The sequence below is a fragment of the Lissotriton vulgaris genome, chromosome 5 (assembly GCF_964263255.1).
Source record: "Lissotriton vulgaris chromosome 5, aLisVul1.2, whole genome shotgun sequence".
NCBI lineage: Eukaryota > Metazoa > Chordata > Amphibia > Caudata > Salamandridae > Lissotriton > Lissotriton vulgaris.
In genome coordinates this window covers 525,091,072-525,108,206 of record NC_141693.1, presented here as the reverse complement: position 1 = coordinate 525,108,206, position 17,135 = coordinate 525,091,072, and the positions used below count along the sequence as shown (strand labels likewise).

The 17,135-nt window shown below is 40.9% G+C and overlaps 1 protein-coding gene across 1 annotated transcript in view; it reads right to left on the bottom strand.

Moving 5' to 3' along the window:
• The window catches only part of PRKG1 (protein kinase cGMP-dependent 1), a 1,912,306-nt gene that overhangs the window by 1,182,557 nt on the left and 712,614 nt on the right, over positions 1–17,135 (bottom strand). The window lies entirely within an intron of this gene.

Here is a 17,135-nt window from a genome sequence, read left to right as displayed (position 1 = left end):
ACCTGGGTCACATCCCTAGCTAACATGAATGCCTGAAAATTAGAAAGACTCTGTGTGGTTCATGGCAGGTCTTGTGGTGTTTTTACACTTAGATAACATTATCTGTGCAATGCAGATATGAGTATTTCATTGGGGGATATCTTTCTTACCCGCCCATGTCAGTTGGGTTAAAGAGTTCTACACAGAATTTAGGCACATCAATAAAATTAATAGTTAACTTCAGTGGAGGTTACTAAGCCTACTATTGTAGCAAGGGGTATTAGCTTACCATAGGCTGACAACATGAGGCTAGACAACTCCTCCCTTCTAAAAAGGAGGCAATGACTCTTTTCTGGTTACTCATAGGTTATGATTGGCTCACAAAGTCAAACAGTGGGATGTGTCATCAGATCTAGAGGTTAAACAGGCAATTGAAAGATAATGAAAGTGTTTCACAGGCGGTGCTTACTTTTGTGACCCTCCTTTTTGTCGGCCCCCACTTGACGGATCACCCTGAAACTTTCCATGCACATAAAGATTCACTAAGACACTTATTCTGGAAATTTTGTAAAGATTCGTCAAACGACTCCAAAGATATAGGTGAGTCAAAAAACTAAGCACCAGTCTTAACGCTAGCTATGACACATCATCACTTAAAAGAAGTGAGCCTTTTACTAGGTGACATGTCATCAATGTAAAAAAAACTCCCTCTGGGCATATTTTATCTTTTGGATACCCAAACGTCAAAACGACCAGATAACAAATAATATAGATTAACCGAAAGACACCACTGAGAAAAGATTCCATCACCAAGATGTAATTTCTCTGCATACATCTTGGTTCGAATGTATAGTACTTCTGTTATCTCGCTACACTTGATTACATTATTGAGCCATTACTATGATAAAAACGAGAAATCATTTAAATTCATCTCCCGGATTGACTACGCCAACGCCCTATACGCAGGCATTCCGCAATACCAAATAAAGAGACTTCAGTTAATCCAGAATCAGGCTGCCCATCTCATCTACCGTCAGCCAAAACATCACCACGTCCGTCCCCTCCTTAAAGCCCTTCATTGGCTTCCTGTGTCGGAACGCTGCAAGTTCAAACTTGGCTGCCTAACCCATAAATCCCTGGCTGGCATCGGCCCCTCTTTCATCTCCTCTCTTCTTCATCCGTACGCCCCCCCCAGACACCTCCGCTCCGCCCATCACGCCCTTCTCCAGACACCTAGGTTCAGGCGAAAAAAGCACGGAGGCCTTAGATTCTCCTTCCTGGCCCCCTCACTCTGGAACTCTCTACCTCTAGACCTCAGACTCTCCTCTTCTTACCTTCACTTTCGGTCTCTCCTAAAAACTCACCTTTTCCGTGGTGTCTATACATAATGCTCTCCTTTCTCCCCTCTCTGCCTCTTCATGCGCCAAGAAACCGTCCGGTGAACGCAGCGCTCTACAAATCCTTTTTACATTACATTACATTACATTACATAAATTCGTACTCAATGAGTTTCGTAAACACCTCACACAATCTTATAGCAATTTAATTACTAACAGGCTTTCTTTACTTATTCTACATTCCCCTACTGACTCAGATTCCCCAAATAGAATACATTATTATCATTCTGCATTTGTTGCTCATCAATTTGCATAGGCTGAGTGATCCAGGTCTTTCACAATACACCCTGGGTCTTTTCTAAATCCTAGATCTGAAATGAAAAATGCAGGTATAATGAATAACACCTTTTTCCGCCTCAAATGTAATTTTCTTTCTATCACTGAAATTTAATGCACCACCTTAAAATAATGAATGCAAATTTTCTAATTCCCCCAAGCTTTAAAATTCTCCTTCCTTCAATCTCCAGCTTGCCTGTCGGGGTGGTGCATATTCTAAGTGTACCTTAACTCATTTCCGCATTTTGGGTACCGTGAGAGCAGTCCAATAACATGTACACCCCATAGCTGCTATTGCAGTTGCAGACCTTATTTGGTGACATACCATTACAACCAGTGCCTTTTGGCCAGTGCCTTTTGGCCTGGTCGCCTTGTTCGCAGTGTGGAAGACCTTGTGTTTCTTCACAATGTACAGTGTGCATGATCATTCATCGATATAGAAAACAGCTACTGCAGTAGCTCTTAGGCATCATATTTCCATGGTGTATTTTCCATTATTATCATAGCAGAACAACTCACAATAAACTCACAATGCTACCAATCAATACATTGTTTTGAATCAACTTATTTAAACAGAATATTTATCCACTACAGTCAGTTTTCAAATTGTTACGCTCGCTCTGAATCATTTTAATTTTTGTGGTTTTACTGCTTGCTTTCTAAACCAATTAAAACTCTTAAAAGTCAATAATCATTATCCCATTTTTTCACATTACTTATCCTCAATTCATTGGTATGTGTGTTTGATATGCATGAATACGTTGATTGCAGACTATCAAATACACATAATTTTTTTAAGAGAATACGGGGCAAATGTGCTACACATTCCAAGAGCATTTCAAGAACAGTTTTATTTTAAGACTATATATTACGTGGCGACACAGATTAGTGTACGTCACTTAATCGAGAAACATTATTTCCTAATGGATCGTGTGGTTCTTTTTTCTGTTGGTGTTTGTGGTGTCTTGAATATAAGATCTGCTTATCTGCTAGGGTTGCTTGTTCTAGTGTGTGACTGCAGGTAGGTTTGAGATTTTGTGAGAGAAGCAAAAGTAGCTTGAGTTTAAGTTAGAGCATTGCAGGGTGCGAATAATGTTTCTCCAGAATGGAATTTGTGTTCATAAGGTTTACAATTAAAAACGAGTCAGGATGCCTTGCTCTGCATAGACTGCACCATGAATGATGTAGCAGAAGCTAACATTCTTCAACCGGAATAGTATGGCGTTCTGGTAAAATAATCCAAGTCCAGTAGAAAGAAATGTGTAGGAATGCATGACCAGGTTTATATATTAGAATGAGGATGTAACTGTAACTGAGTCATTGAACTGTGAGTCTAGGCTGGGTTTGATCTTGCTTATTGATGTAGGTAAGATTGTGAATAGAGATCATTTTTCTGTCTTACTCCTATATTTACACTTGTTCCCATGTGCTTAAGTACATCACTTTTTCAGTGATTAAATGTTTAATTCCTGCGTTCCATAACGCATGTTATTTGCAGCTGCACACTCTTCATGTACGCACAAATACAGTGGTGTAGCTGGGGGGGGGGGGGGGGATCCGCTTTGGGAGGTAGGAGTTTTGGGGGTGGCGGCCTCCCCCTGCTATCACCAGACGTCTTGGGGCAGCAACAGGCCCACCTGCTCCTGAAATGGCAAACAAAGAAAATACCTGCCAGCCCCCCTCCCCACCCCGCTCTTCACTGTGTCCACTGGGGAGCGACAAACGCTGTGACTGCCACGGGCTAGCTACGCCACTGCATAAATATTATTATTATGGTTGGTTTACTAGCATTTTTTTACTGCAGAAAACCAGATATTTGTTTATATTTCTTGAGACCTACATAATCAGTTGCACACATATTCAAAATGAAACTGTATTAGATAAATACATATTTTCAGATAAAATATTCCGCTAATTCAGAGTCCGTTTTACGGTTCTAAGTACAGAAATGGCATCTGATACTTTTAATAAAGCTACAATCTACAGAATGCTGCTCTTTGGCTCTGGGTGAAATCATGAAATGACACTATGGGAGGGAGCAATGAGGGATGTCAATTATATACGTATTCAAGTAATAAGACATTTGTCAAACTCTGTTGAGGAAAAGAGGCATGAATAAATTAGCCATATGGTACACATGGAAAGTTCCTCATGACAGTAAGCTGCTTTCTAAGCATACGGGTGTAAGGAATTATTTGTCCATCACAGAGCAGTAGATGCAATATCAGAAGAGGAATCAGAGACTTTAAGAAACTGCCAATCCAAATGTAGAGATTTTCAAATTTAAACTGACTGCTTCGTTTTAACATTTATAACAAGGTTAACATTTCTTGACATTATAATGGATCGTTAGGCCTCCACTGTGAGTGGACTAATAACCCCATTTTCGATGAAAACAGCTAAAATTTGGTGTGGTGCAAAAATTAAATGTTAATATTTTCATACTTTGATAGTATTCATTTTGTTTTATGTACCATAATATTTCTCTTCATTCATGTTCTGTTTTTTAGTTGCAAGAAGACAAGACTTAAAGCCATTTCGATATTTAAATTCATTTTTTTCTAAATGGAGGCTCTGTCCTAAGTGTGTCTATGTGTGTGTACTGTGTCTGATGAAGGTAACTGCAACAGAACCTGAAGACTTCTTTTCCACCATCAGAATGTGCACTTGAAAGTGAAAGCAAGCTAGAACAAGTGAGACCATGTTTACATATAAATTGGTGAATTTTTAAAGAACCGCCCAACCAAAATTTGGCAAACTAACATATGAACCCTGTTATCTCAAAAAAGTTCAAGGCTTGCATTTGACATTTTGATCCAATCCAGTTACATTTTTGATTCCTCAACAAATGTTTTCTCTCCCTTTGAGAGCCAGTTAAGCACTCTAGAGCTAGAAGAGATGATCTTTAATCTAACAATACTTCATAGACTCACAAAAGATTATAGGATTTTTCAGCAGTGTATTCCTTGAGAGACGCTGGAGAACGGATCCTGTTCAGTAATAAGCTTTAGAAAGTTTACTCCATGGCTTTACTAAATGGATGTCCTGGATTTAAAAAATGGAATTAATATAATCAGGAACAATCGAAAAGTAAAAGATTAGAGGTGAGGCTAAATCTCTTGGACACATTTCTCAATGCCTCATCAGACATTTCTGCAGTTTCTGTGAAAGGGAATACCATGCAGTTTATCGCTTTTGCTTTCAGACCTACTTCAGATCCATATGTTTTCACCAAACCGCTACACCCACGAATTCTGAATTTAAAAGGTATTAGACTTTGAACATATTTTGATGATGTGCCATTCAAATAGCATGAACAATACTTCTTGTTGTCTCAAAAGCAGATGATGGAGCATATTCTTCATGGTCTGGGGTTCATTAGAGAAATATCATAGGTAATTCAACAAAGGAGATAGAAGTCTGTGGTTTCTCCAGTGGACATCAGTATATACTTCTGTTGCATTATGAAAATTAATGAATATTTTTGAGGAAATTGAAATTAGTTAAAGTACCCTGGAAGGATATTCAGAATAAAGAGGGATTTTCTGCCATTACCTTTACACTCATTCTAGGCAACAATGTATTTAAGGGTGCTTCGAAGATTGAAAAGTTACCGCTTCCTCAGGCACAGCTGGCGTGGTGGCAACGTGATTCTGAATGAAGAAGCAATAGAGTATCTACTCTGGTGTCTTCAGAGCCAACAGGCTTTGAATGTCAGAGCTCCTTTGTTGCTTAAGTAGGTGAATTAGATGACAGTGTCGGGGCTGTGGAGCAAGGGCAGATGAGAAATTAAAAACTTTATTTAAATTATCTGGTGCTTCAATCCTTTCTCGTCTAAACGTCCTGTGAAACCTCCAGTTTTTAAGCTTAATATAATTGCAGCATTGGGCTGCAAAATTAATAGTTTGGGCCGACCTACAAACATCTATGTGGTTGTATCACTCGCTCAGTTCAATATGACATATTTTTTAACCCCTTAAGCGCTCCCGCTGGCCAACGGTCATCGCGTGCACTACCTTGGTAGTGCTGCGCACGTCCGTTGACCGACGCGGCTCCACCAGTTATTCGAACGTTCAGCACTGGGCGCTGAACGTTCGACGCTCTAAACGGGTTAAGGGATATTTTAGCCCCCATAAAGCAATACATAGGGCCCTCGGTTGAAGTAATAAGAGGCTCGGAAGAGACTGCACACAATGTAACTTTTATCTACGGTGCTTAGGACAGTGGTGCTTTCAGATCTCATACAGGTGATTATGGTTGACCAGAATTAATTGGTGAGTGATGAGCATTCACATCAAATCATTGTCACAGGTGCTAAGATATATTGTCGCCATATAGTGTTAGTTACTTGAAAAAAATATTTCTAAGAAAGTCCCAGCCAATAAGAGCACTAAAATACATACACAGCTATACACAGTTACACTTAACCTATTCACAGCACAAAAACCTATTCCTTCTGTATGAGCATGTTTCAAAACACACACATTCCAATTCAATATTCTGTATATCTTGCTTTTGAACTAAGAAGGTGACTTCAGATGCATGGCCTCCTTATGATGTTTATACGAAGGTAATATGTTGTGCTGGGACATGTGCATTTTTCAGTTATTTACTTCTTCTTTAATGCAAATTATAAATATAGCCAGAATTGAAGCTATGACACCATTTGCTTTCTGTTATAACATTATTGTATGCACAATTCTCGTATTAGTCGATTAACGTACAAAACCATGTAAAACCTTTACTATTTGAATTCAGATAATTCTTACTTAAGATAATGGTGAAAGTGCCTGAGCAGAAATTGACATTTCCACTGTCCAGATTGTCCCAAGCACAGTCACACATTCCATTTTGCACTTAAGTTCTATGCACAACAATGTCATCGAAAGAGCAAGACACTATCACAATTTGAGTGTGCAGTTAACCATGCCTTCCAACATGTGCATTACTATGCAGAATCCGTTAGCCTTGGACCACTCATTTTCCTGAGCTGCATTTTGGATTCTGGTCTATTGCAGGAAGCGAGGTGGCAAGTCTTGTGAACACAATTCACTTAGGGCCTCATTTATGAGGCTGTGCGTCACTTTTACGCCGCCAGTGCGTCACTTTTTGTGACGCACCAGGGGCGTAAAAAATGCTCCTTGTTGCGCCATATTCACAAAGTGACGCATCTAGGTAGATGCGTCACTTTGTAAACTCCTGGGCCACATTATACCTGCGCCAGGTATAATGTATGCAAGGGGGGGCGTTTTGAGGCAAGAAAGGGTCATGGAAGTGACGCAGTAAAATCTATAGGATTTCACTGCGCCATTTCTTGTTCGCTAATGCGTCAAATTCTTACACCTGCATCATGGCAGGCGTAAGACTGACGCAGGCACTAACAACATGGGACTTGCCCATGTGAAAGTTCACATTGCTGGAGTTGCGTCACTTTTGAGACACACTCCAGCAATGCGTCACTTTTGCGCCTACATATACGTCAGAAATACTGACGTATCTGTAACTCCTTGCGCCATGATGCATCATATTATAAATATGACGCATCAATCATGACGCAAGGAGGGCACACTGAGAAGTGACGCACCCCTGCTTTCACGCAGCAATACGTCATTTCTCATAAATGAGGCCCTTAGATGCTATAGGAATGTGCTCATTGGGACCTCTACTTACCAAAACATTTCCCTATGATTTGCATGTATTTCTTCAGTTTTAGAGCTTTACAAAAATAAACACAATAAAGTTTGAATAAAAACCCTTCCACCAATAAACGGGTTCAATGTCCCACACTTTCAACAACACTAACACCTGAAGGTTTCATGCGTAAACAACTTGTATTGAAACGTATGAGTGGGCAGGTTACACAATCATTTATGCACACACTTCTGTCAGTTCTCAAACTTTTGCGAACTGTTTTGAGAATACGCACACGTATAAGTCTAAAGGCATGGCTTGCATTTGGATAACTTCTTTCTAAATCCAGCCCCCAATAGTTGCCTTTTTGCAGAAAGCTTTGGGGTTTGAAGGCAAAATTAGAACTTACCTTTCAAGTGATAAATAACATTCTTTCCAACATCACCAGCTCCATAGATCGCCTCAAGGAAACAGCTTGTATTTCTACGATCCCCCATGATTTGTGAAATTGTTTTACCAATGCATATTATATAGGGAAATAAGGCAAGAAAGAACTAGCTGGGAATAATACATCAGCTGTAGGACTGCAGCGGAAGAACATACTCTATCAGTGATTGCTTTATTTATCAAAGGAATGGCTTCTCCTGACTGTTTTACTCCACAAATGCTTGTTTTCTTGCTAAGAGTAATACAGTTTAATGGGAAATTATTTCAAGGCAATTTTAAAAACTATATGTGTCACTGTGGAGTACAAACAGGCGCCTGATTCATAAGCAAGTCCTACAAAGGCAGCCTGTAATTTCCCTCTAAATCGTTTAAATCGTTGTGTGTCCTGTACTGCCACTGATGCTGGTAATTCAAGGAAAAATAATAGCATTGATACATAAAGACACTTTTAACTTGAGCAAATTGACTGCACTTTAAAGAGAGAGGAGAAGAAGGAGCAGTTCGAGGGTGGATAAATGAATGAATGCAGACAGGATCTTGAGTTTAGTGCTCGTGAAGTATCAGGACTGGTTAGTAGTCAAAGAGGGACTTCCTTCCATAATAAACAGAGGAAGTACTAGCAGTGTATGCAAATGGGTTCTGCTGTGTGAAGGGCAGGAATAGGCTCTTATAGCAAGGGGTCTTTAAATTCCCTTAGGAGTGGTAATGGGCTGGCAGCAGGAGTCACTAACCCCATTGGAATTACTAGATGCCACCATGAATAGTGAAGCTACTTTGGTATTTATTGGCTTCCATGAACCAAGAGAGAGGATTGACAGGCTGGCACACATCATCAAGCCATTGGCTCTCAGCACACGTGGTGTAGGGATGAGACCCTTTCCAGTGAGATTTGATTTCTGCACTAGTGTGGGGGTAGAAATGAAACAAGCATTTGCAATGCAATAGGTCTTGCATTTTCTAAACTTTAACCTTTTGGGATTGTAAATGGCAATGCCTTTCATTTAAGTGCACTTTGTGCTTATGGTCGTTGCTTGTAGGTTTTCAAAAGACATAAATAAAAGGCATTGTCATTTGCAATGGCAAAAGCTCAAAATCTCGCAAATGTAAGACCTATTGCATTGCAAATAATTGTTATTTCAAAGCCAGTAAAAAATGGCGATAAAATCAGCAAAATATAACACATTTGCTAAAAGAAACAATTTGAAAAGAGCAGATGACTTTACAAGTACTATTTTTATGAACTATTTGAAAGCAAACTGTGGCAGAACCGACCTCGTTAAAAAATAATTAGAGTTTGCAAAAATGTGTGTGCAACCAACCACCAGTTCTTGCCCTTTACAAGATATGAAAACTTTTTTTATATCCGAACAATATTTATTTCTGATAAGGTGGCAGGCCTTTAAGAAAGTGATTTGTGCACTTCTATTTTACTGAAAATAATCAGAGAATACTTTCTGATATTAAAGGGTACCAAGACTAAGGGAAGAGCAGGGACGGGTGCACCAACCAGGCACTGGGACCCGCGTCGAAAGGGTGTATCTTCACAGCGCGGGTGGGTGGGTCACTTTCAGGGAGCTTTGATCGTGGCTGGCCCAGTGGAGTGGGAACGGCGACCCTGGATATACTTTTGAGTAACAACACTCCCTTTTTCCCTCTCGGGACATTTGCGCTTTCCCATGCGACCTCCAGGAAAGCAATGAAGGTCCCCTGAAAGACCAAGCCTGTAACTATGCACAAAGTGGGTTAAAGGAAAGGAACACACCTGCACAGAGGACAGACATTGAACACTTCAGAAGAGCCGCCATCTTGAGCAATAGTGGAGGAGCAGAGAAAGAGGAGGGGCGAGGCAGTAACAAGAGAAGGGACTAATGAGAAGGGAGGTGTGGCGGAAAAGAGGAGAAATACACACCCAGGTGAAGAAACACATAATGCACACACATGAGGAAACCTAGAGAGGAAAGCTGACACACAGAGAAATACACATACTCACAAAAGTATGTTTACACTAATACACGCATATATACATATGCACATAAACATACACGCACATATATAAAATGACACTCGTGTCAGTGTGCTGGGGCGAAAGATGAGCAAGCAACAAGGGTGGAGGAGGCAAGCAGCGACAAGAGGGAGGGGAGGGAGGGGTAGGAGCAAGCAACCACGTAATGCAATTGGGGTAGGTGGAGGCCATGGAGAGAGTTTTGGCTTAGTGCCAGACTCTCCCCCTACAGAAAAAAAACTTGAATGTCCCAGGGAGGTCGCAAAACAATCCCCATGGACTTTACTTGTAAAAAAAAAACAACGAGTTGGGGGAGCCGTGCTCCAGATGCGCATGTGGCAGCCATGATTTAATGTTAAAAATACAACGAGTTTGATGAGCTGTGCGGTCAATAAAAAACTTTTTAAAGGTCGCTGCCATTGCTATAGCTGATGCCCCACCAGTGCTCTTGATTAATTAGGGAAAGAGTTCTCCCGAAGGGCAGATCCAAGCAATCCCATAAGAACACACTTAAAAGGCCCAGTCCTGATGGGAGGTTGAAAAAGAAGACAGGGAGGTACTAAGGAAGGACTCATACGCTATATTAACAAATCAAAAGCCAACACTTTAGGAAGGACAGTCCCAGCAGCCAATTGAAAAGATGGGTGGAGAGTGGGCAGAGATTCAATTCCCTACCTAAATACAGGATGCTTTGCAGAGCAGCGCATGCGCTGCCCAGGCTCAACCTAAAAGTTATTACTAATGCTCCTAATGGCAGGTGGATTGGTATATGGGTCCTAGAATGCAGGCAAAGCACTTATGAACTCCCTGTTAACCTTGTGCCTCACCTTGTGGGAGTGTACTAGATCAGTAGCTATTCAGGGGAAAAGAGACCAAGTCTGGCATATCCCACAACTAATTTGGAATGTTCCTTGCTCTGGGCCTTCCACAGGTCCTAAACTGAGGTGCTTAATGTCACAGGGTTGCAGCATCACACACATGTATCAGCAGCAAGCAATCAGTCATTTGGTCCCTTGGGGAAAATATTCTCAATGGGTTCCTATTAGTATACGATTATTCAATTTTCACTTAAAACAAGCATACAATCATACAATTATTTCTACTCTGCAATGATCAAATTCAATGTTAATTCCACAGAACAACAACATTGACAGTCAAAAACACTGTTTACAGCCTTACAAATTGCCAATTAAAATTACTTTACCCAGGAAAACATCTCTGCCACTTGTTATGAGCTGCCTTCACTGTGATTCAAGTGTTGCTTTTTTCATCTGAGAACCAGCAACAAAAAACAAGGCAAGATCTTGTCTCTATAACCTTTTGCATGCTCATGACGAGCTCGTCATGAGGCATGCTGCTCCGGTGCTCATGACGAGCTCAGCTCGTCATTGGCCGTGGAACGCTCAATTCCCCTGCTGTGCTGAGCGTTCCACGGAAGCCAATGCACCTGTGACGAGCTGAGCTCTTCATGAGCACAGGAGCGCCGTAGCTCATGACGAGCTCAGCTTGTCATGAGCATGCGGGCGCTGTGCGCGCCCCCTCCCCCGCAGCAAAGCGGCGGAATTACCCCTGCAGCGAAGGGGTTAGAATTAAAAGCAGCGTGTGGTTGGTGGCCATGCAACCTATCCCACAGCTGAGGCTGTGTGCTGTGTGGATTGGCTGCCTACAGCAGGCTGGGCGTAGAGACGTGCTGCTGGCCAGACGATGCAGCCACCCGCTGCTGCACATTGACTAAGGTCATGTGCATCCTGGGTTGAGTACCTGCGGCTGATTCGGTCCAAGTCCCGGCTGTGGGGCAAAACCAGCGGACACACTTTGGTGAGCATGGCCAAATACTACGCGTTCAGCATTGGCCACCCACAGTGGATTGAGGCTGGGGACTGGCCAGATGCCGGCTCCCGCAGCCAACCCTGCAAGCGCTCAGCTGAAGTCCATTCACAGCAGGGAAAGAAATACGTTAAAAGACGTGTTATACTATTACAAAACATTGCAAATTGAGTAAGAAAACTATTCAGTAAAGAAAACCATGGTTAAAATGAAGCTATGGTTACGATTATGTTTAACACCTTAACATATGTTTAAAAAATCTGCTAAAAATCACTTAAAGGAACCATGATTAAAGTAAAGTTATAACAAAACATAAAAGCCACTGAAATTCACCATTGTGGTTAGCTCCACAACTGAAAACTTGTAAACCAGCTATGTTAAACATAACTCACACACCAAATACAATGTTATTGCAAAAAATTCCACACACTTACTTAAAGCATAATCTAACATTAGTGAATTTCCATCTTTTCATAAGGCAGTTTTCTCAAAGGAGCAGGGAGTAAAGGACATGCTTTCTTTAAGCACTAATGCCTATTTCTAATTTTTGTGGTATTGAGAACACGAATAGAAAGGAGATTGAATCATGGGCAGCAAGCAACACACATTTTCGTCATGTTTTTGTCCGTTAGCTCAGGCATAAGACTAACTTTGTAAGCATAAGGATGTGATGTGGCCACATCTTTTTTTGTGAGCAAATTATGAAAGTGACATGTTTAAGTGTTACAATTTCCTAAGTAACATATTTGGGGAGCCATCATGTTTAGGGGGTGCTCACAGAAGTGCGTTTTAACTAATTGTATTATCTATCCTTGTAGATAAGTAAGGAAGTGCGTGGTGCAAACACTTTTTACCACCCTGTATGACAGCAGATTTGTAGAAGTGGTAATTTGTTGTAGAAATATGCCTACATAATTGTTGTAATGCATTTTGTTGTTACACTGATGTGTTATATTGATTTTTGTGCTGCTGTGTTTTGTTTTGCAGTTTTGCATTAAGTTATAGTAGTTTACTGTTTTTTGCTGTGTAGTTTTTGGCGAAAGCTTTGTTTTGTAACCCGGTACGCCTTGTTTTACTGTTTAGCTTTTTTGGTATATTACTGTATTGTGTTCTGTTAGCTCTGTAATTATTTTAGATATGTTATCTAGTGCTGCTACATTTTCAAAGAAGGAGAGCGCATTCCTTTAAAGTTCCAGTGAAAAACGACCATTTACTACTGTGGTAAAATACAGTGGTTCACCTCTATCAGAATTTAATTATTTATTCAACCATAAGGATGCAGAAATTGTGTGAAGAAGAGCCTTCACAAACATAGAGAAAAGGAAAATAAACGCATTTCAGTTTTCCATAATTTGCCTGCTCTAACCATAGGAGATCGAAAAATTGCCTGGTAGTTCAGCAGTTTTTAATAAAAGCAGCCTCTGTATAAAAACCCCAGGAGAGTGCATCGCAATAGAGGATCTGTTTTATTGTTTAAGTTTGCACAGATTAACATAATAAAATGACATTAAAAAAGATGCTATATATCCGCACACTGGCCATAAAAAGAAACACGAAATAATTCGCTTTTTTGTTTTGCTTTCAGTGCAGTAACTGCTTTGTTAAGGCTTCTGTGAAGTGAACCTACATGTGGTGTAGACAGGGCCGGACTGAGAACAGAAACCGGCCCTGGCAAACTGCTCAGCTGCACCCCGCCCCCACCCGCGGGGTGAGGGGGGGTGCAGCTGAGCAGTTTGCGACGGCCCGTTTCGGCCGATTTTGTTACAGGGGGACGATATTTCTGGCCCCCAGTAACAAAAACGGCCCCCCAGGGGCCCAAAACCGGCCCCAACTCTAGCTGCCTACCGGGGAAACGCCGGTGCCCGCTATGGCCAGTCCGGCCCTGGGTGTAGATACAGGAGATTAGGAAGGCAATACTGAGCTAGCCTAATATCATAGCCAAAATTGTGAGAACCAAAATATTGGCAGCAATGTAAAGATTTTCGATTTTCTATAACTATTTATATGTACCTAGATAGATAGACAGATAGATAGATAGACAGATAGATAGGTAGATAGATAAGAATTGTAAAACTAAACTAATCTATATGCATTTACCCCCTCAACATTCGTTGGTCCGCAACGTTTTGGCTACAATATTAAGGAATCTCCACATTGGCTACTTGATATTTCAGACATTAGCCCTGGAGGGTAAGTCATTTATTGGCAAATAGAACTTCCTCATTTAAATATCAGTGCAAGAGCACACAGGTATGTAACCTGACTTCAGTGATGTTTATTAGATTATGTAGACAAGTTTTGTAAATTGTAAAATGGTGCTAATTTGCCACCTTCAAAAGGACAATGCTGACACTGGGATTATACACGAATCGATATCATACCATTTTGAAGGTTTAACACTTTTAACACCTTGGGTGCTTGAGAGATTTTCCTCCTGTGCCGCATTCCCTTCATTCACAGCTCAACCGTGCCTCATGACGAGCTGAGCTCGTCATGAGCATCGAAGGGGTTAAAGAGCTCACATTTTCTCCCTGGACTAACAAGCTGAAATAGACAAATTAATTGGAAGAGCTGGTAGTGTTTAGATCATGGGATTGGAAAAATAACACCTAGAGTAAAAATGGAAACCAGCATAGCTGTTTCCCTCAAGCGGAAATAGCTTGGAATACTAACCTTGAATTGCATTACGAGCTATCCAGCACAAAATAGGTTTTCATGTTATGATGCCACAAAAATATTATTTTTATGCTATGGTTATATTAAAACAATGAGTTTCCCTTTACGGTTAACGCCTCGTTTTGTTGGTGAGGCGTCGTTCAACTTTGCAATGTGTGCGGGGGTTCACCACCTCATACAGCATAACATTCTCCCTGCATGTTACTGTTACATACAGTGAGGTCCACTGGCTGTTCAATAGTACATACAAAACAAGGTGAAATAAATCGCTGCAGTGAGATCCACTTTCACTGCACAAGCGTGCCTTTAGGGAACTACTTGTGGTTTAGGAGTCCAAGCTCTTCCTTACATCATTGTATAATAGGAAACAATTCCTAGGAACAAATGAAAGCTTCAGTCAAGATGGACATTCAGTGGCTACAGAAACAGATGGTGCCTATGTGGGGAGGAAGGCTGACTAGCATTAGACACTAAGGTCCTCATTCTAAGTAGTGATTAAATGCTTGATAGAAAGCGTTACCAGACCCTTCAGAATTAAGGTTGTGGTGCTTCGCTTGGAAATCTCAGCTGCTACGGGTGATACACCCGGGGAAAACATGAGGCAGTCTAAACAGAAATATTGCTTCCTGCAAAGTAACTCCTATGATGGGGAACCACCAAGCCAAATTCACATGAACTCGGAATGAAACCCTCCATAAGTGATGTATGTGATGCGAGTTTGCTCTGTTCCTAATATTCTGACTTTACCCATCTTATAGTAGAAACTGAAGACACAAGATACATCTGGAGGTAAAGCTGCTGGATCACTGATTTGCCATAATGGAAGGCAAAAATGCCCTGTCTGTTCTGTGAAGAAATAGGCTCTGGTCAGAGAGGGCATGGACAACAATAGAGGCGTGCAACAAAGTATGTCGTTTTAAGAGAAAGTGAGAAAACTTGGCCAAAGAGGAAAGTACTTGGCACCATATTACACGATCATTAATGACCTGCTGCTGGAATACATAATACAGAAATGCAGCGACTGGCTGCTGCTGTCACTGGGGAATTGCAGTAGATTAGTCAGCACGATGACTAACATCCACTGCATGGTCAGAACGAGTAAGCCAAGAAGCAGGGACAATCGTTTATCTGACCTGGCATCCCTCTGCGGCATAGGAGTGTCACAAATCTTTGGCGACTTCAATCATAGCTGTGTTGTCTTGCTACAACATGATATCTTCCTCTTTGCAGAAATGGACAAATTTGCTTCTTCAATGCAATTTATGTATTTGCAACATTAATTTTAGAGGTTTTGAATTTTGTAATCTATGTCCGTTGTTTATATTTCACTGTAACATGATTCAAGATTTGCGATTAAACAATATAAAGTACATAACCACTGTAATCAATTTCTCTAAGTGTATATTCTTTTGATGCTTCAGCCTCCAATTCCCACAAGCTTTCCCACCAGAAAATAGTTACTTCCACCTTCCTTCCCCTGAACTACTGACGCACAATATCACATAGATCTAGTTTTTCAGTCTGCAATCATCCTGTTTTACCTGATATGGTAAGGGAGGTCTATGTATATGGTGTGAAAAGCCTAAAGAGAAACTGGAGGATAACATGTGACTAGCCTGTGATTTGTTCTGATGCAGCACCTTGAGTGATAGTTAAACATATTATTGACATGGAAGAGCACTGTTTACCTTTTCTTAATGACTGCATGCCGGTTCAAATAGGAGCCGAAGTGGGAATTGTATTTATCATCATGTAGGATGGGTCAGAGTGATGCACATGAATACTTTTCAAAAGTGTGGTTAAAAGCAATTAAAAACGAGGATTCTACTGAGATCAAGGAGGCCAGAAGAGAATACAAGAAAATACAAGAAAAGGCAAGGTCAAACTGGGATGAGGAAAGTTGGTCAGATTTGCTTATGGCAGCTAAGATAATAAGGACCAAGTGGGGTTTTGGAGACTATTGGCAAAGGGGAACCGTACAGGAGGAGTGGTTAGGTATGTTTTTCTCGATGAAATGACTTGGGTCGAACATTTCACCCACTTTTATAGGGCACCTGACAATATTGGGGCTTCGGATAAAAAGATATCATTGTTAATTCCCAGTGTTTCAAACCTGGAGTTCGAACTTGAAGAAACAGTGGCAGCCATCATTGCACTTAAAAATCGAAAGGCACCCGTATTTGATAAAGTCCCGGGTGATCTTTACAAGCATGAAATTAACGTGTGGGCACCTTACATCAATTATTTATGTAATACCTTAGCAGCAGGTGCAGATTTGCCGGATAGGTAGAGAGGGGCGGAAATCGTACACATTTTTAAGAAGGGCGATAGGAATAACCCAGGGAACTATTGCCCTATTAGTTAAATGGACATTTTACAAGAAATTAATGCAAGGCATATTTTAGCTGGTATGAATATATGGATTGAGGAAAATTCTATCCTCACGATGTTCCATGCAGGTTTTAGACCGAAAATAAGCATTGTAGACCAGGTTTTTAGATTCTGTTGCCTATGTTGGAAATATGTTAGTTTAAGGAACGGACATCTGTATGTTGCATTTGTAGATCTTAGGGCTGCCTTTGATCTCATACCATGTGAATTGTTATGGGAGTCATTGCATTCCCAAGGGCTTCCTGATTGTCTTCTGCAACAGATTATAAGGTTGCATGAAAATAACTTTGCCAGAGTGAGATGGGGCCCTAACGGTGAATTAATAAAAGCCATACCAATCAAGAGGGGAGTACGCCAAGGATGTGTGCTGGCCCCCACGCTATTTTCACTGTTTGTTAATGACATTCCATCTTACCTGGAGGGTTGTAATAATGATGCCCCGAAAATGAATGGACAAAGGGTTTCTGCCCTTTTATTTGACAGGCGACACTATATTGATATCTCAAACG